The sequence below is a fragment of the Petaurus breviceps genome, unplaced genomic scaffold (genome assembly GCF_028583685.1).
Source record: "Petaurus breviceps papuanus isolate PSGF00001 unplaced genomic scaffold, PetGlider_PUasm1.0 91041, whole genome shotgun sequence".
NCBI classification, from domain to species: Eukaryota; Metazoa; Chordata; class Mammalia; order Diprotodontia; family Petauridae; genus Petaurus; species Petaurus breviceps.
The window spans coordinates 12376356-12397519 of NW_027187400.1; the positions used below are offsets into that span (position 1 = coordinate 12376356).

General features: G+C 39.5%; 2 protein-coding genes across 2 annotated transcripts in view; both read left to right on the forward strand.

Annotated features, from left to right (window-relative positions):
• The window catches only part of HP1BP3 (heterochromatin protein 1 binding protein 3), a 483172-nt gene that overhangs the window by 47363 nt on the left and 414645 nt on the right, over window positions 1-21164 (forward strand). The window lies entirely within an intron of this gene.
• The window catches only part of EIF4G3 (eukaryotic translation initiation factor 4 gamma 3), a 411795-nt gene that overhangs the window by 17632 nt on the left and 372999 nt on the right, over window positions 1-21164 (forward strand). The window lies entirely within an intron of this gene.

Consider the following 21164-nt stretch of genomic DNA (forward strand, 5'->3'; position numbering starts at 1 on the left):
TTTAACTTCTGCCTTTTAGTTCAAAATGTTGTTATGGTATCTGTAGCTTGCCCAGATTGTCATTCCTGGTTATCACTAGACGTGGGGACTATTGGACTGTGGGACCGACTGAAAATGACTGCTTTGTTGTTTGGGTCAATTTTTGTCTTAGCATCCCCACCCCCCCCCAAAGAAAGATTTGCTTCTTAAACACTGCCATTTTGTCTTGGGAGACTTTAAAACATAGAAATATCTCCCCAATAATAAATAGCAATCAGTGTGAAAGCAGGATTCAGCATACTGAACTTTTTATTCTAGACACTTTGGCTGGAATGTTTCTTTTCTCTGCTGTGAGAATATTATTGTGCATAATTATCCTCCAGTGTGTTCTTCATAGTTCCTTATGATGAAGAAATAAAAAGGTGTTTGGACTCGTGACTTCTCGTGAAAGGTAGCCAACTGTTGAGAGGAAATCTTAAAATCTATCAAGGTAAGCCTTTTCCCAGGAGATTTACTGGCTGTTGCAAGATTTGAGGCTTATCTTCCTGTATTACCATTATTGCATTAGCAGTAGTCAGATTTTTATGGATTTAATTTTATGGAAAGAAACGCTCTTTTTATGCCTGTTAATTTTTCCATCCTTCTCATGTAGAAAGGTGACAATGATTATCACCCCCATTTTCCATATAAAATGACTTATAAAACCAAGAGATTAGAAAACCTTTCAGATTTGCATACTTGTAGTTACTCTGCCTAATTGTTAGACCCACTCTTACTGCCATGAGTTTGTAGTAACTTTCTAGCCTTTCATAATTTTAAGACCCTAGCCAGATTATACAGTAGAATATGCACCCTAACTTCAGCTCCAGCACTGATCTATTATTAGCTTTTACGTATTTTAACTCCTCCAGATCATATGTTGTTAATGTGATATATCATATGTCGTAATATGTCAGTAATGATTATTTTAGAAGAATAAGAATGACGGAATGCATGAAACATAGTGTTAGAGTATTGAGGATCCTGCATTGGTTTTCATGGTACTAGTACTAAAATGTTTTGGCAACCCTGTGAAAGAAAGCATTGACTCTGATGGATGTTGGATCCATGGCTAAAAGTTACAGAAGATCAGATTATCAGCATTAGGTAAAGCTTGAGGTTTGTGTCCAGAGAAAGGTCATTAATAATGAGGAATAGAATGGGAAAAGTCAAGGAGTGTTTGTGAATTTCACTTCCAGATTTTCCCAGGATAATTTATTGAAGGCAAAATTAAGTGTTTTGTTACAGATTACTGCTGGTTCTTAAATATTTAGATTTTTGGTGATTTTTCTTTTCTTTATTATTTTTTAAACAGAAGGTTTTCATTTTCCAAAATTTAGTTGAATGATAGTGAACTTACTTGATTTTTGATGGGTTTATAGTCTCAGGGGAGAGAATGGAAGCAACAGCTAGAAACCTTCCTTGAGTATCAACTGTTAACAGATGCCAAGAAATTTTGGGAAAGTATGATGGGAAATCCCATCTCCAAAATCTCTGCAAGTTCCTGTGTATTAGAAAGCAAATTAACTGTGAAATAGGATTCAGACACTAAGTAAAAAACTCTAATCTTTAAGGTTAAATTTTTTTTTTCTGGCCAAGAGTTTGTCATTTAAACAAACCCAAACAAACCCCACAGTGCCATTAGCCAGCTCTTCTAGTACTTCTAAGGAGAAGGGGAATGGAGTTTGTATCTGGGACCAAGTTATGAAATCTTTACTTTCGTATCTTTATAGGTTCAGACTTTTGGGAAAGAAATAGAATAACATTGTGGGTACACAGACATCTTCAGCAAGACCCCTCAGATGGCGGAGAAGACACTCTGGGATTCTTGAGCTAGAACTGAGCCTTGGATTGTTTTTGGGCAGTGGCTTGGAGGACACATATTAGTTGATTCATTCTTAGCTTATTTGGATTTATGGTGCTTTGGAACCAACATCTCTTATGTTTTTATCACAGTATTGCCTTGATCCAAATGAGATCATTTTTTCTATCTGTCAGACAGAAGATTTCTTACAATACCAGATACCTCTTACCTTGATAATTGCTGATAAGTATATTTAGAAAGTAATTTTTTTGGAATTAGTTGCAGTGAATTTTGAATTTGTTTTTGATAGCACATAACGGATTTTTACTGCTTTAAATTCTCTTGTGAAATGTATAAATGAAACTTCAGAGTTAGTAGAAACTTTTTCATTGTAGGCACCTTAGACATACTCATATTTGGAGGTATTTCCTCCTAGTTAAAGAATTAGTCACCATTCATTCTGCTCGTGGACAAATATCATTAATTTAATTTTTATCTTTTGATAAGTGTCCAGCCTAACTGTTCCTGACAACTTATTGACCTTGCTGGGTTTAAGGAAAAAAGAAATTGCTCTTTCTGTGAAACTGGAACTTTATTGCCTTTATTATAATCGAAAAATACATTTGTGTGATAATACTTTAGTCATAATATTGGTTATTAGGAGCTTGACTAGTGAAATGTAACTTTCCTGGCCAATCATCTCAGCTGTGGGTATAGCTCAGGGTTCTGTCCTGAGTCCTCTTCTCTGTCTACATTTTTTTCACTGAGTGACCTCATCAGCTCCCATGGGTTTAATATAGCAGAACTAGTTACTGTCAGAGAGGTTGAAAGGTTTATTAAATGAATGAATAAATAAATATAGTTAATTAAATAAATTTGGTGCACATGCACTGGAAACTTTTCTTTATATTTTAAATTGAACCTTGTAGGGGTTTTTACATTAATGTAAAACTTGTTACTTATTTACATTAATATAAAACTTATTTGTCCCTTTGCAGTTTTATCTATCAGTGGACTATAATTTGTATAATTAGATTCATAGGAGGGAATGGGACTAGAGTTTTGACTTCATATAGAAAACTCTCCATGAGAAAACTCTTGTTATCAATATTAGCTTCTTTCTGGGACTGGGTGGGGGGGGGGATTAAGAGAGGGGGCTATGACTGCTTTCCCCTAGGCAAGTCAGAGTTTCCTCACTTAAAATGGAGATTATTTGCATAACTTAGGGATGGGGAACCTGAGGCCTCAAGGCCACATATGGACCAATCAAAGGACTGCACTTGAGGACCTAGAGGGTCTCATGTGGCCCTTGAGACCTCAAGTTCCCCACCCCTGACTTAGCACCTTACTGGGTATTATGAGTATCAGAGGAGGCCGTTCTGAAGTTCTTTGCAAATAAGGAAGCACTGTTGCCAAGGAGATAGAGGCTAGCCTTGAACACTGGAGGACTTGGGGTTCAGGCCTCACCCTGGACTCCTGTGGCTGTGTGCCTATGAGGAGAGACCATTGTTCCATTTGACTGCTTTAGCGCTGTAAGCAATTCTTGAATTCTGAATTGTAGAGACAGTGCTGCCTGGCATTGATAAAGGGAAATTTCTCATGCCAGTGCCTTGCACCCGCATGATTGTGGATCCAGTCCCTTCCCCTTGGCAGACCTTAAAATGTTACAGAAATACCAACTGCTATCATTATTGTTATTGTTAGCAACAGCAACAACAACAACAAACTCAAGTAGAAAGAGAATATCTTAAACTTTACACGTGAAATGAGAGAGGTAAAAATCTGCTCACTATTCTGACTTGCCACATATGTGCCCCAGATGGCAGTGAAGTGAGCCTGCTTAAGGTGATATTGGTCTGGAACTTAATTTCCCTTTTAGACATACTTGCTAAAGGAAATATTTAGGCCCTGTACACATGTAGCAGGGGCCATAGCTCTAACTTTTTCTGTCTTTTCTGACTCCGCTAAAGATGATTTCAAGTCATCCAGTTGTGGCTTTACTGTTAATGAGCTTCCCTTTATGGGCTCATCTCTTTTTAATCACATTAGTCTTCTCCATTCTCCCCCTACCCTTCTGACAGTCCAGTAGCCAGACTTGATTTTCACTCCTCTATATTCAGAATGTTCATGGAAGTGGGGTGATTATTTTTTAATTGCTCAATCAGAATATGGGTAACTCCCTGATACATACTCAGAACAGCTTATTTGGATTTATGGTGCTCATAACATTCAGAATACTGTAACAGACACAGTGGTTAGAAAACAGTGGTTTCTGCCTTTATGTAATCTGTGTCCTGAAAAGAGAGGAGAGGAGAGAGAGTTAGACCTAAACACAGACAACAACATATAATATTTCCTAAGTGTGTTAGAGGGATACACTATATAGGGCTGTGAGAGATCAAAGGGGCAAGATAGAGGATTGAACAGGCTTTGGTGGATGCAGGATTTGAATCAGGCTACAAAAGATCCATAAGAATTAGACCCCAAAGTGGAATGGAATGGAGGGCATCCTACATGGAGAAGAGGGGGAGTGAAGGCATCCAAGCAGACTTGACTGCAGCATAGAGTGTTTGGAAGGAAAGAGTGTGAGAAAAGTTGAGCAGTATAAGAGTGTAGAGGACCTGGGACTCCTGAGTAAAGTTTTGATTTTGAAAATCGGTAGTTACCTGAAAAAGTTGCCCAGTACTAACAGACCAAGCTGAAGAATTCAAAATATAACTTAGCATATTTTCTCCTAAACTTGTCCATAAATGTGCTTTCATATTGGAGCAGAAGAGGGGAGAGGGGAGAATCTTTGAGATGGGAGCTAAAATGGGAGCCAGACTCAAGAGTCAGGAAAACCTGGATTTAAGGCCTGACTTCCACCATTCCTAGTTGTATGACCTTGTTTCAGTTTGCCTCTCTGTAAAATGAGGGAGCTGGACTAGATGAACCTTTCTTTCTGTCTCTATTATTGTGCATTTCGGTTTTCCCTTGTAACTTGAAGGAGGCTGTTAGGAACCCCCCCCTCCCCCCCCAGTAGTGGTAGACCCAAAGGAAACGTGGAGAGAGGTGGACATTCTTTAGTTTTTTACCACAAGACCTTTACAGATGAAGAAAATGAGGCCTGCACCTAGATGTACTACTTCTCAACTCCTGATCTATTTTCTCTATGACTGTATCTGCCAGCATCAGTTCCTTGTTTATGCCACCCTTATCTCCTAGTCCTGTAGCAATCTAAATGATGGAGGGGAGAGCAGCTTACCTGTATTATGCTTGACCAGATGTCCTGGGGGACTCGAACACCTCCTGAAACTCAGGAATTCTCTTGGTAATAAATGTTTGCTCCTTGAGAGTGGGAATAACCTTAGTACATTACCTAGCACACAATAAGTACTTAAGACAGTTATAACTTTATTACATGTCTGTGACATTTCAGTTTAGAAGGCAGTATTCAACTCTGGAAAAAGCACTGGAGTAAGTCTTAAAAGCTGAGTTTTTGTCTGTGACCATGGAGAAATTCCTTGACGTTTTTAGGCTTCTGTTTTCACATTGATCACGAGAGATTTGGATTAGATGATCTCTGAGGTCCCTTCCATTTCTACTGTTCTCTGATTCTCTTCCTTGTTCTCCACTAGTTAATGGACTATTTAAAATTCTTTTTGCAAAGCCAAACTTGTATTATTATGTAAAGTATTTCCATAGCATGCAGAAGTCACTAGAACCAGAGCTGAGACCTTCTACTAGAAAGGCATTTTCATTCAAGAGGTTCTTTTGGCTTTTTGAAAAAACTAGTCAAGAACTCTGCCCAGAGGGCTATAAAATTGTATAACCTTTGACCCAGAAATACCACTGCTAGGTCTTTATCCCAAAGAGGTAAAAAGGGGAAGAGGACTCATGTGTACAAAAATATTTCTTTTTATGGCGACAAAATTTTAAATATAGGGGATGCCCCTCATTTGGGGAATGGAGGACCAAGTTGTGGTATATGATTATGATGGGATGCTGTTGTAGTATAAGAAATGATGGGCAGGATGGTGTCAGAAAAACCTGGAAAGACATATATGAGATGGTGCAAAGTAAAGTGAGCAGAATTAGGTGTTGGGGATCACACTGTACTCAGAGAGAACACTGTACAGTAACAACTGTATTGTAAGGATAATCAATTGTCTAAGACTTATCCATGACAATTCTAAAGGACTCATGATGAAAAATGCTACCTAGTGATGGAATAGCATTGTTCTCTGAGAAATGGTGAGCAGGCAAACTGCAGAAAAACCTGGAAAGACTTACGTGAGCTGATGCTGAATGAAGTGAGTAGAACCAGAACGTTTTTTGCAGTAACAGCAACATTGTGTAATGACCGACTTTGTTAGACTTAGCTCTTCTGAGCAATGCAGTGATCTGAGACAATTCCAAAATGCTCATGATGATCCACATCCAGAAAAAGAACTGTGGAGTCTGAATGCAGATTGAGGCATACTATTTTCTCTTTTTTTGTTGTTTTTTAATTTTTCTTCTTCATGGTTTTTCCCTTTTGTTCTGATTCTTCTTTCACAAAATGACTAATGTGGAGATATGTTCAATATGATCATATGTGTATATAGGTCATATTAGATTACATGCCATCTTGGGGAGTGGAGGGAGGGGGAAAAATTTAGAACTCAAATGCTGAAAACTAAAACTAAAGAAAAAAGAAGTCTTAACTCCAGGGACTAGATAACTGATGAACTCTGAGTGCAGATTGAAACATTTTTTCTCTTCATTTTTCTTACCTCTTTTTTGGGCAACATGGCTAATGTGGAAATATGTTTTGCATGACTTCACATGAATACTGAGTATCGTATTGCTTGCCTTCTCAATTGGTGAGGGTAGGGAATGAAGGTGGGAGAGGGAGCATCTGAACCAGAAATTTTTAAAAGAAAGAATGTTAAACTAGTCAAGGCGGCAGATCACCACTAGGTCTTGTAAATGTCACCTGGGGGTGAGTGGAGTCCTTTTAGTTAAGCTTAGTTTTGTTGGGAGAGAGAAACTGTACACAGGTGAAACATCTAAGCAAAAGCTAGCTTAGTTTGTTTTCCCTTTGTGAGCTGTTTAAAAAGAAAAATAGTGAAATGAGCTTCTTGAGGAAAAGAAGTCGAGGATAAATGCTTCCTACACCTACGTTTAGTGAAATGAATTTCAAAAAATATAGTTGAGTCATAAGCTAAATAATTGAATTATATTTTAATAATGTATTAGACTTAATTTAAAAGTATTGAAATAAAGTACACCAATATATACCTTTATTAGAAATGTCAAAGGAAGCTGAAATCTGCCAGTGATAATAATTGGAAGGTTAGAGTATTGAAATGACTGCTGCATGAATCTTTGGTTGAGAGGGTACCCCCTTTAATTTTCTCAGGCTCATTGTTTGTAACAGATGACAGTTTTACTCCTAGTCTTTTTGGTCTTTTAAAAAAAAGACCAAATTCAGCACATCCAAAATATAGGTCATTACATGAAACCTGTCCCTTGGAAGGATCAAGGAGGTAGTGTAGGGGTTAAAATGTTGGGTTTGGAGTCAGGAAAACCCAAGTCCAAATCCTCTTTACATACTTACTGGCCATATGATCCTGGGCAAGTCACTTAACCGGGCCTGCCTCAGTTTCCTCATCTATAAATGAGGATAGTAACAGCAGACAGATTACAGAAACATTTAGTCATCCAGCCGTAAGTAGCTGTAAGGAAGGGGTATCTCCTACAGTAAGAACAGTTGGCACAAAGTGTGTAACACCCAAGTGCATGTAGAGAGTCCAGGAGAGAGTGGCAGAGGAGGTGACATAGCACTCCTGGTTTTCTCTCACTTATGTGGTGTCCCAGAAGTTCCCCTTTGGCTGCCCATTTTGTGCTCAGCTTCCAGTGTGCACACTGCTGGCAGCTGATTTGGGGATCCTGTGAGCACACTGATGGGAGAATGGGAAGGCCAGTATCCTCTGTACCAAGGTCCTTCTCTGGTCAAGAGTTCAGAGGAGGCAAGGAGACCTGGTCAAGGTCTTTCCTTGCCCTCGAGGTGATTCCTTTTTGGGGTTTAGCCAGAATGCCAGCTATGCTTGATCTGTTTTCTGGAACCAGTGCCTTTTAAACTTGCTTAATAATTTATAGATGTTCCCTGAGCTGTGACCAAGTTTCCTTGACTTATTCCGACATAATTTTTGGGCAGTGTCATTTCAATTCCAAGACCTTTTTGTACTTATTCTAAGGCCTATGGTCCTATTGATGGATTATCTTATTATTTAGTTTAAATTGGGTGGGGTTGAATAAATCAATCACCCCACCCTTACATAAGAAAAGTGGATATTCATTAAACATTAAAACCATTTGCTATGTGCAAGCTACCGCACTAAGCCCTGGGAGTATAAAAACCAAAAGTCTTCTCTGCTCACAAAGGGTTTCTCTTTCTACTGAAGGTGAAGGAGTTTATGTTCTACTAAGGGAAAAAAAAGATATGTTCCTTGTGGACAGAGAAATCAATTAGCATGGTACCCTGCACAAAACAAATTTTTAAAATAAATGTTTGTTGAATATATATTTCCTTATTTAGTGACTTTCAGAATTGGGTTGGAGCACAGAAGTGAGTTTCAGAAATTAAAATGCTGATCTGACTTATTGTGCTGTAATTTAATTATACATGTTATATAATTAAAGCATATTAGTGTGACATGTTAACATAATGCAACATAAAATTGTATATACATATACATATGTATATATTTTTTTCTTTGTATCTTCAGTGCTTAGTGTGGGGCATGATACATAGAAGGCCCTTAATAAATGCTTGTGGACTGACTGCAGATGATTTTCCCCCATATTGTCCACTCTGCCCTCTTTCATTTGTCATCACATATAAAATTGAGATTTGTCCTTCCTTTTTTATAATGGAAACCATTCACTCAGGAGTGCTTGTGTGTCTTCATAATTTTTTGTGTTTCTTCGATAATGACATCCAGAATTGTTTACCTATATACTGGATGTTCAGATGTGTCTCTTCCAGTTCCAGCGAGTCCGTTTCGCAGCCAAATATGGGGTACCCTTGCTAGGGGCTTAGACCATGTGCTCATTTATTTTTTATCCTTTGAAGTAAAGATCAGTGAGAACTTAGCCTTGTTTTCTCCATCCTGTGTTCCTACCTCCTGATGCCTGACTGGAATCCTGACTCCCGTGAGGATGAGGGCTGCTCCTCACTTGATTCCTCTTCGGAAAAACTTTTCTAGGCTGTCAGAAGAGATTTCATTCTCACTCAATATGAAATTGCCTATTGATTTTTTTTCCCCCTCTCTAGCTTCACTTTTAGCATAGTGGTTTTTTTTTCTTTCCCAGTGTATAGTGAATATTTTTGCTTGTGTTTTCAGTAACCCACAGTTAGGTTCTGTGGCCTCTCTGCCTATACAGTGTATATCCATTGGGAATAAGCAACTTAACCATGTTATAGAAGCTAGAATGAAGCTGTGCTTAGTAGAAGAGTTCTGTGAGGACACTTTAGAAAGTAGTGCTGGAAGGGGTCGTACAGATCATCAGATGGGACGCTGGGCAAGGCAAAGCATTTTTTTGTCCTTGAGACTTAAGTCTCCAGACTTTTAGGCTGCACACATCAGGTGTGAATACTCCACTTCCAGGATAGCTGTTGTGAGGACATCACTTTAACTGGAAAGGATTTTTGTAATGTGAGCCCCTAGGGGTATTACTAATTGGTTTGTGCTTTTACTTTTTTAGAGTAAACGTTGTATAGTTGAACTTGGGTGAGAAACAAGGCATTATTTTGTATTTTTCTTTTTATTCCAGATATGCCTAGGCCAGTGTAATGCACATAATAGGCACCTAATTAATATTTGTTTGAATACATTCCAGGTCTAGTTTCCCTTTTTGTTCACTCTTAATAATTATGAGCAATGAGTAAATTGTACTAAGTAATTGTACTTGTGCAAACAGTCAGAATCTTTGCCTTTATCAGAAATCCATGAAAAACAGTGCCAGGAGACTTTACCTTTTCCCCAGTCACTATAGGGGTTTCCCTTATTTGTTTTTTGGATTAATGTCGCATTAAATTTCTTCTATAATGCTGGCCTATTTACAGAGTGAAGAGGAGTCGATTGTATTAAATTCCCAATTTAGGAAACATACATTTTGAATTGGAGGCCTCTGACTCCTCCCTTCAGGGGAGTTCTGGAGTTCAGGAGTTCTGGGCTGCAGGTGTATACAGGATGTAAGCTGGGGAATAAATTCAGGCTAATTTGAGGAGACCACCATCATGGAGGTGGGGGTTTCCCTGAGAATGGTGTCTCTTTTCTTGGGCAGCCAGTGCTGCTAGACAAATCATTACCAGGAGAAATGCTTCCCTGACCTTCCTTTGAACCAGGAAATTCACTATGGAGCGAACTTCGGAAGTTCTGCTTTCTCTGCGGTTTATTGACCCAAACCCTGCCTGGACTTGGGACTGGCGTCCTCCTTGGGGAGCACCCTGAACTGGTCCTGACTCTGCTGTGTTGTGGCAGTCCCCTGAAGACCTGGGAGCTGGGCACCAAGTGATGGTCTGCATCTCTGGAGTCCATGCTCATTCCCAGGCTCTGAGCTTTCCTTCAGTTCAGTGAACACTTGTAGGTCACCTTCCAGCATGGCCGAGAAATACAGCAACAGTCCCATGTTCCACGTAAACTTAGACATCTTCCTCTAGCACTCTTCTCTTCCCCTCAAAGCCAGAATTGCTTTGTTTGGACATTGGTTCAGACTCTCAGTGGTCCTACTACATCTGCGTATGATCTTAGACTGGAAAGTGCCCCTTTCTTCTGAGGTACCATTATTAAACCAGTCATAGCTGCTTTGTAACTGTAGCATATCTTTTAATTTCCAGGGATTTTTTAGTCAATTAAAAGAAGTTGTGGGTTTTCTTAACCCTAGAGGAAAGAACTGTGACCAGTGATTGGGTGGAAAATAGAGGGAGGCAAGATTTAGTTCACTATAATGTAGAAGCTTTGAAACAACTCAAGCTGCCTGTGATTTCAGTGGGTGGCCCCAGGAGGTACAGCTTGAGCATCTTTTTTTTTTTTTTTTTTTTTGCTTTTTGCTTTTGGAGGGCAATTGGGGTTAAGTAACTTGCCCAGAGTTACAGGGCTAGTTTTTGTGTGTTCAGTGTCTGAGGCCGGAACCGAACTCCTTGGTTAGGAGGAACCTAGAACCTTTAGGTCCTCCCAACTCCGGGGCCAGTGCTTTACTCACTGCACCACCTAGCCACCCCAAGCTTGAACATCTTGATCATGGGAGGGGTCCAAGGAGAGTTTGGCTTCAACCTCTAGTTAGAGGTTGGACTAAGATGAGCCATCTTGCTGTCAGGGGTAGGTGCAGGCCAAGATTGCATTGCCTTTCAAGAGACTGAAATGATCTGGTGCTATTGTGGGATGAAATGAGAAGCAGTACTTTTTTTATTTCTTCTCAGGAAGCAGAATACTGTATTGTTTTTTTAAAATTATCAACCATTTATCCCCCCCATGGATTAAAAAAGAAGAAAAAACCCTTATAATAACTCTGATACTAATTTACTGGTGCTTCACCAGTGAAGTGGACTTTGTACTTGGTGGACTCAAGACAAGTTTGTCCCACTGGAAAGTGGATAATGACATCTGATTTGCTTATTTAACTTCTTTTAAGTTTTATGGTAGCTCTCCTGGAAGTGTTAGTCATAATGGTAAATAATCCTTGGGTTTCACATTGTTTTGCACATAGCTTAAAAAAATCTTTTGCCAAATCTAGTGTAGATTTTTTTAGCAGCCTATAAAGGATTTCTTGTCCTTTATCCTTATCTTCCAATGTTATAGGTTAATTGTATTTAGTAGGTATTTTTTTTTTCCTTTTTTAGAGGGCAATTGGGGTTAAGTGACTTGCCCATGGTCACATGGCTAGTTTTTGTGTTAAGTGTCTGAGGCTACATTTGAACTCAGGCCCTCCTGACTCCAGGGTCGGTGCTCTATTCACGGCACCACCTAGCCACCTTGGTATTATTTCTTATTAGTTATTTATCTATGCTTTCTTTTTGAATAGACTGTAGCCCCCATGAGCTTAAGGACTAATATATTTTAAAATTCAATTTTACTTTATTTTCACTTCCAAATACTCTCCCTTGTTTCTCCCCCTCTCTTACCCATTGAGAAAGCAAGAAAAACAAAACCCATTACAAAAATATATAGTTGTAGAAAACAAATTCCCACATTAGTCATGTCCAAGAAAGGAAAAGAGAAGAAAACCTGCTTCAGTCTGCATCTGATCCCATTGGTTCTCTTTCTGGAGGAGGACTGCATGTTTCATCCTGAGTCTTTGGAATTATGGTTGATCATTACACTGATCAGACTGTAATTAAGTCTTTCAAAGTTGATTTTCTTTACCATACTGTTGTCATTGTATAAATTGTTCTCCTGGTTTTGTTCACTTCATCCTGTATCAGTTCATACAAGTCTTCCCAGACATCCCTTTCATCATTTCTTTGTTGTTATTCAGTCGTTTTAGTTGGGTCCGACTTCTGTGACCCCATCTGGGGTTTTCTTGGCGAAGGTACTGGGGTCGTTTATCATTTCCTTCTCTAGATTATGTTACAGACAAGGGACTGAGGCACATATGTTTAAGTGACTTTCCCAGGGTCATGCAGTTAGTGTCAGAGACCAGATTTGAACTCATGAAGATATGAGTCTTCCTGATTCTGAGCCTAGTGTTCTATCCACTGCATCACCCAGCTGCCCACATTTTTTACAGCACAATAATATTCCATCGTATTCATATGCTACATCTTGTTAAGCTATTACCCAATTGATGGGCATCCCCTCAGTTTCCAGTTCTCAGCCACCACAAAAAGAGCTGCTGTAAATATTTCTTGTCATTTCCCTCTTTCTTTGATCTCCTTGGGAAATAGACCTAATAGTGGTATTGCTGGGTTAAAGGTATGCCCAGTTTGATTCCCCTTTGGACATAGTTCCAAATGGTTTTCCAGAATGGCCGGACTGGTTCACAGTTCCACCAGCAGCGTATGATGTGTATGATGTCCCTATTTTCCACACCCTCTAGCATTTGTCATTTCCCTTTTCTGTCATATTAGCCCAGCTGATAGGGGTGAGATGGTATCTGAGAGTTGCTTTAATTTGCATTTCTCTGTGATTTAGAGCATTTTTTTTTTGGTGTGACTAATGAGAGCTTGGGTTTCTTCATCTGAAAGCTTCCTGGGACTAGTAGGTACAAACATTTGTTGAATTGAATTAATTTGTTTTAGAGCCTTTCACATCAGAAATAGCATCTAATTTAAAAGTATGCTTCTGCCTATCGGTGGCTAGTACCTCCATATCTAAAATGTATGTTCCTAGAGGCTAGAGTCCTGTTTTCTTTATCTTGCCTATTGTTCAGTGAGCATCCTGGTATATGGCTGTTTGTCTTTCTCTGTTAATAGCGCCTACTTCAGAATATTTTTGTGAGGACGATCTTAAACTGAACATGTCCAAAATGGAGCCTTAAGGCATGATAGAAGTTGCAGTTACTGTTATTATTACATAGGTTATCTTTCTGTTTTCACACGTAGTATCTCAGTCCTTCAATACTCATCCGACTTTTTTCCTTAGTCCTTTGAGGCTTCTTGACTGGTTCCCCTGTGCCCTCTCTTTCTGACTCATGGCAAACCACATATATTTTGGACCCGAGGTCTCAGAGCTTGTCAGAAGAGAACTTAGGAGAGAAAGCACTGCTGACAAGACTTGGGATTGAATTGTCTGTTTCTATTACTTTGTCTCACAAGTAAAGAAACCTCTTAACTGCTTGGCATTTGAGTTTATTTTTGACCTGGAATGGAATGAATTCTCTATATGGTTAATTTGGATCTTTGGAACGTGTCTGATTTAATTTCTTATCTAGGATCTTTTCGAGGTGAGAGTTGAGGTTTCTTCTTTTCCTCTCGTGGGAGAGAAGTGGTATTTATTGAAGGCCAGCATAAGAATTCTCCTTTGGGCTTACTGCCTTCTTTAGTCCTTACCTTCTTTTCCTCTAGAAGATGCTACTTATCTGGCAGTATTGTTATGTTGATAGTGTGCAGTGAAGTACAGGTACTTATTGGTGAATAGGTGGGTTTTCTCCTACTGAGGCTGGTACTGTGATAAATTATAGAATGGTTGTGGGTGCAGAGTTAGGTGCCCTATTAGCCCAAATGATGGAGGAATGCTAGATTTCAGGTTAGAGGACTTGGATTTCAATCCTGTCTTTGCTTCTTAGAACCCAAGCAATCTTGGGTGAGTCGCGTGACCTTTCTAGAATTCATCTATAAAATGGGGCAAGGGCTTGGATGAGGGCTCTCCAAGGTCTCTTTGCAGCTTTGAATTTTGTGATCCCTTGATACTGTTAAAAACAAAATGAAACAACACTCAATAGTAATCAAGGTCTGGTCATAGACGATTGTATGCATAGAGTGATGTCAGGGATTCTAGGAAGGCTTCTCTGTGGTCTCCCAGTCATTTGTTACCTGAGCCTGGAACTTTACAAGGAGAGACCGTTCTCTCTAGTTTAAGGAATTGGTCTCTGATTAAAGACTGAGATGGCTGAGGCCTGCTTAGAGTAGTTAATGCCGTCAGCCCCTCCCCTGGACCCTGGGAGAAGATGGGGGTGCTTTTCCATCTTTGCTGTAGAGCTGGCCCCGATAGCAGTGGGTGACCCTTGTGGTGACGGTTGCTCCTCCTTGATCCTGGTTCCCTTCTTCTATATTTACTGCCCTCATCTGTGAAATAAATGCCTGAAGAGTACCAGGTTGTCAGTTAGAGGAACTGAATGACAGACAAATCAAGTAAAACCCTCTCTTAGAGACTTCTGTTGACCTGATGAAGTGAGATCACCTTTTCAAGGGCATGAGCCATTGCCTACTGAGTAAAGTATAAACTCCCTCTCTTCTCCAGCTGATCCTGTTATTTTTTCCTAAACTTCTCTTTTTTCTTTGTCTTTGTTCATACTCGATTACCCCAAATAGCAGTGACTGACATTTATATTGTGTGTGCAGTTTCACAGTGTTATCTCCTCTGATGCTGGTGACAGCCTGGTGAAGTTAAGTGCTCACTGTGTTAACTGTCCTTTGCCTATGGGGTGACTGAAGCCGAGAGGCTGGGCCTGGAATTAGCAGCTACTAAGTGTCTGAAGCTGTGGGTCTTCTGGACTCCAGTTTATGCCATTAATGAATTCCCTCTCCTTTTGACTTAGCACAATCTCCTGTTAATTGGACGCTTGTCTCTTCCCTTCTCTGGATTATAGGCCCATGAGGGCAGACAGTAATTCCATTTTGTATTTCTATCATTTACTCACAGTGTCTTGGTGGTAGTAACCAGTTAATAAATGTTTGGATTATATAGTTCTCAGTATTTATATTCACATTTCTACTATCGCAGTGTTATTTGTCTCTGCATGCTTTTGGCATACCAAATATTTTACCCCGTAGATCCTCCCAGTTTTGCGCCTGCTTGAAAAACATGACTGATTGCTTTAAATGTATCTGCACAGAACTGATTCCAGTGTAATTGCATTTACACATCAGTCACACGTGTAATGTAAACTGGCAGACTAACCTAGCTGTGCTGCTAAATGCATGAGGAGAGGAGGTTTTTCACACATTCTAATTGAATTGTTTCTTACATGAAAGAGTTTCACATTGCTGGCCTGGACTAGGAGAACAGAACAACAGGCAGACCTAAATTGTGCCAGCAGGGAGTGCTGGGACTTGGTTAGTGTGACACTGTTTCTGAACCTGGTACTTACCAAAGAGATTATTGTATGAAAACACATTAAAGGAGGAACAGTTTAGTAAAATTTTTTAGCTGGTATTTTGATTTTTTCCCAAACCTATCACTTTCTCCTTAGAGCATTTTAGAGCACAGGTTTTTTAATTTTTTTTGGGTTCTGTGGCCCCCTTTGACAGTTTGGTGAGTGAGGCCTGTGGACACCTTCTCCAAAGAATGCTTTTATACGCACAAATATGCATAAAATAAAACAGAGTATTACAAGGGAAACCAATTATCAAACCAGTTATCAAAATATTAAAAGAATAGAGATAAAAGAAAATTGGCATTTTGGTAGTTTTTAGTCTTATCAGTTTTTCTATTCTTCATGCTTAACCAGTTAAAAAAAAAAGGGCAACTAGAAGTTTGGTTGGAGTGGAGGGGAAGATTCATGTCCAAGTGTGACAGCAAGGGGTTGGAATTAGGCAGTGAAGGACCTTGAATGCCACCCTGAGAAATTTGGAGTTGATCTTCTAAACAAAGGAGTTCTAAAATAAAAGATTAGTCTCTCAGGAAGCTTAATTTTATGCAGGACAAATTTGTAGGGAAAGGAAGATTATTGTTTAATTCACTTCTCTGAATATTTACAGTATGTTGCAATAAATTTATTCTTACAACTGACTGCAGTTTATAATTTCTTCATTTTCATCTGAAAGCTAGGAAAAAATTAGTTAAAAGATTCCAAAGAAGTTTTACTTTTGGGTAGTTGCCAAATAGGTGCTTGTGATAGTATTATATATTTGTAACTAAAAGGGACTTTGAAGACCATCTAATAGTCTAACTATTGTTTTACAGATGAACCAGCTGAGGCCCAGAAAAGTAATGTGCCTGATACTTACAAAGGGGGGTGACTAAAGGAGATTTTAATGAAACCTTTTGAAAAAACGTTTAAAAGAGGGAGATTAAGCCTATGTGTGTTTTTATTATGCAACTGTGAGGTGGCAGTGAAATAAAAAAAGTAGCTTGCACTTTGCTTTCTCTCTCAGAAATTAAAAAAAAAAAAAGAACAAAACTCATCCCAAACCAGTTCTGGCCAGAGGTATGGCCTGTATTTAAAATGTGCGTGTACACCTCTCTTTCCATTCAGTTCATGTGATTTCCCCTTTAAAGCCATCTAGGGAATATTCATTGGATCTGAGATTCTGAGTTGGGAGGAATCCTGGAGGTAGGTCATTTGCAGGCAGATGAAGAAATTCTGGTATTTCAGATTTAGCAGGTAAATGCATAAGAGCAATTAATTTTCTAGTCTGAGTTGGGAAAGTCTTGAGTGAACTCGGAATGTTTTCTCTCCTTGTAAAGCATGTAAACGTTGCTTATATTGTTACTTTATATTTTATGAGTAAATGGCTCATCTGTCTTGGTCTTGATTCCATAGAGTTGTCTTTTTGATAGCGTGTCACCATTTTACCACGGATGTTTGTTGTAGTACCAAGCCCTTTCGGGTGTAGTGTTGAGATCTTCAGTGTTCTTTAGTCAAAGAGAGATTAATTATTTACAGTTCTCTAATTGTTGCTATACCTTTCTATAAAACTGGAAACTGGTATATGGTTTGAGTATAGTTAAGGAAGGCAAGCTATTCCTCTCTTGGCTTCATTTATTTATTTATTTTTTTGGGGGGGGAGAGAAGGCAGGGCAGTTGGGGTTAAGTGACTTGCCCAAGGTCACACAGCTAGCTTTGTGTTTAAGTGTCTGAGGCCACATTTGAACTCAGGTCCTCCTGACTCCAGGGCTGGTGCTCTATTCACTGTGCCACCTAGCTGCCCCTACTTGGCTTTATTTTTGATTTAAATCTTTTTCTCGGTCTTCCATGTCTCAGCTTTCCTTTCCCTTTCATGGTGGCCAGGTGGCCTCACCTACTGTACAGCTAAGATAATCCTAAATCATCAATCTTGGTATTTTCATCATTTCTTACCTCCTTCCTGTCTTAGAAAACAGAGAGGTGTGCGGTCTTTCCCAGGCTGGCCCTTTGATCTGTGGTCTTCCTTACCCTCCCCCAGGACCTTCTCTGTGGTCACCTGTCAGTTCTTCCCTGTCTGCTGACCCCCTTTCTCTTTGCCTGTGCACACATTCAGAATACCCGTAGCTTGAGAATTCCTTTGTGCTATGTCCTTGACGCGCTGCCCAGCTTCTTCTTTCTTTTCATTGTAAAGCTTCCTGAAAAAGCAGTCAGATCTTTCTGCTGTTTACTTTTTATTCTGACGTGCATTTCCTGCCTCTCTCCTCTCCAGATTTCTCCTGCCTTCTCATTCTCCCCTTCCCCTTCTGCAGTATTCAGTAACACTGGTCAACCTCCTGTTTGAACTGTTTTTGTCTGACACTGCAGTTTGATGGTTCTCCTTTTATCCTGTTTTCTCACCATTCCTTTTCTGTCTTATTTACTGGTTCTCTCCATTTTCTCAATGTGGGCATGACCACCCTGGGTGATTGGTCCTCTCTGCCTTTCCTCCCTCAGAGATCAGTTCCAGCTGCATTTTTGGCTTCAGCTTTCACATCTGGTTGGTTGATTCCAGAATCGAATCTCTTAACCCTTCCTCTTGCTCCTTTGGGACATTTCGTTGGATGTCCTGGCTCCACCTCAAACCAAGAACTCTTACTTTCCTCATCACATCTCCCTCTGCACTCCTCTCGTCAGCTTTACCATCATTCACTTAGTGATCTGGGCTCTAAATCTTGAGGTCACTTGACTCCTCCCCAGACCTTCAGTCACCAAACTGCCAATCATATAGCTCTCAGATTTGTCCACTCCTTTAAAGTTTTGAAAAGATTTGTTTTAAAAAGTATGACCTTGATAAATATCAACAAACATGAATACTTCCACGGATGAGAAAACAGAAGGTTATGTGTGAAACTGACTCTCCATTATAAACAGCTTTTTTTTTTAAACAGAGCAAACTCAATACAGTTCATTTGTTGTCTGTTTCCCACTGAACAAAAAAAGTACTTCGCTGACACTTTTTTCCTTTTCTCTTTCTTTGGCATCGCTATCTCTGGTCTTTTCTAACCTGTTAGTTCTTCCCACCTTCCCCTTGAAATTTAAAACCACCACAACAAAATGACACCAAGCCTCCCTTGTGTAATAAGTAAGCATAACCAAGCAGGACAGATGCACACATTGACCATATCTGAAAATAGAGGTCTCATTCTGCACCTTCACTTCCTCTCTTTCAAGGGATGGGAAGCATGCTTCATCCTTGGTCCTCTACAGTCAAAGTTGGTCATTGCAGTGATTAGAGTTCTTAAGACTTTCATAGCTGATTTCCTTTATAATGATCTTGTAGTTGACAATAAGCCATTCTCTTGATTCTGCTCACTTTCCTTCAGTTCCTAAGTCATCACAGATCTCTCTGAAACTGTTCCTTTTGTTATTTCTTAATGGCATAATGATGTTACATTAAATTCATATGCTATAATTTCCTCAGTCATTATGTTTGTTAACCCCTACTTTATTTCTAGTTCATCATAAGAAAAAAGTGCCTGTTATAAGTACTTCTGGATTGTTTTGCTTTTTCTCTAACCTGTTTGGGATATGTGCTTTGAGGATGTACAATTTGGTGACTTCTTATATATCATTCCAAATTGATTTACAGAATGATTGGATCAATTGAACGTCCGAACCACCCCCCCAACTATTATGCTTCTGGTCCTGGGTAAGATCTCATCTCTGTGTAATCTTCCCCTACGGTGCCAGACCATAGTGATCTTTCTTCTTCTGAACCTTGTAGTCCTTGTCCTGTGTTATCTTGTAAGTTAGCTGGTCTAGGAAGAGGAAATCAAGGCCAAGGGTCAAGTCATTTGTATACAGGTAATAAATAGTAGAACTTTAATTTGAATTCAGGCCTTGCAACTCTTTAGTGCCCTGTTCCCTCCACAACATCACAATAGCTTCATAAGTTCTGTCTCTCTACCTAAACTAAGCCTTTTTTTTTCTCTTTGGAGGGGGGAAGGCAAGGCAATTGGGGTTAAGTGACTTTCCCAAGGTCACACAGCTAGTAAGTGTTAAGTGTCTGAGGCTGGATTTGAACTCAGGTCCTCCTGACTCCAGGGCTGGTGCTCTATTCACTGTGCCTCCTAGCTGCCCCTAAACTAAGTCTTTATACTCTAGAGCTTACTCCATAATGTTTGTTTGAATGATATTTTAAAGGGAATAGTACTGCATTTCATTCTTAAATTATATCATCGCAGGATATAACTGACTCAAGCCCCCAGAAGATTTTCTTAAAATCCTATAGAATGAACAAAAAGCTCTGTTTTCCTCTTTAATGCTATATTGAGGGAAAGAGGAGAGTCGAAGAGAGGCAGCTTATGCCCTGAGTCGATGGGGAAGGAAACGACAGCAGAGTGTGTGTTTCCTCTCGAGAGACTTGGGACCAAATGTTTAAAACAAAAAATAGGGAATAGGGTGTTGATCCCCAAGAAAATGAGTGAATTGAATGAGAAAGAGCATTTATTGAACAGTTACTCTATGCCTTGCAAAGCACCACACTAAGCAGTGGGGATACAAAGAGAAAAGACAGGTGAATTGAAGCTGCTTGATCCAAACAGATCATATCCTTGGGTACTCTTGAGTCCTTGTCAGTCATCTTTGAAAGATTGTGGAGAATGCAAAAGTACCACAGGGTTGGAGAACAGCAAATGTCTTTATTTTCAAAAAAGGGAAACTAATGGAATCTGCTAACTATAGGCCAGTAGACCTGACTTGGGTCCTGCAGAATTCCAGAACATCTAATAACAACCACCCTAGTAAGAGTTATTATCACTTTATTGCTGCCTTTAGTTTTTATGTCACACTTATTTGCAAATATTTTCTTTCCTTGCGCCCCCCCCCCCCCCCCGGCCCCAAATTATAAAACAAGTTAGAAAGAAGGGGACAAAGCAGTTAATCAAAACCAACCAATGTGTGGTGGTGCGTGTGTGTTGGTATGGAGGGTATGTGTGTGCTGTTTATCCAGTATCCTGCCACTGTTTATCCAGTATGTGTTGGTTTCTTGGTTTTGATTATTTCACACTGTACTATAGCTCAATGTAGTATATTCTATGCTTTAGACTTTTTTATGGTCTCTGTCTATACTCTCTCTTCACCCAACTCCGACTCCAACATGGTCTGCTGAGAACATTGCATAAGGAATTATTGCGTCTTAAAAAGGAGGGAGGTTCTGCCTATTTTATGATCTAGTCTTGTGTTCTGCATGTGAGAGTATGAGTATACTTTGTGATTTAGTACTGTAAGTGGTGGAACTTGTTTCTCTTTCAATTTGATGAACTATGAGCACAATCAAAAGCCCTTATACAGTTCTGAAAATTGCTGTGTGCTGAGGGCTGCACTCTTGAAGGTATACTAATGACAAACCACTTTGTAGAGTCAGCACTGTGTTTTGCACTGATAATAAACTCAAGGAGACCAAAATTATTTACTGGTAGGCATCAGGGAAATTCTGCATGCAGCCAGTAGTTGGCTATTCTACAGTTAAAAATTAATAGTGAATTTGGCATAAGCAGTGCACTTTGATAAAGACCAGGACAGAGGCTGGCTTGAGAGACTTGAAGAC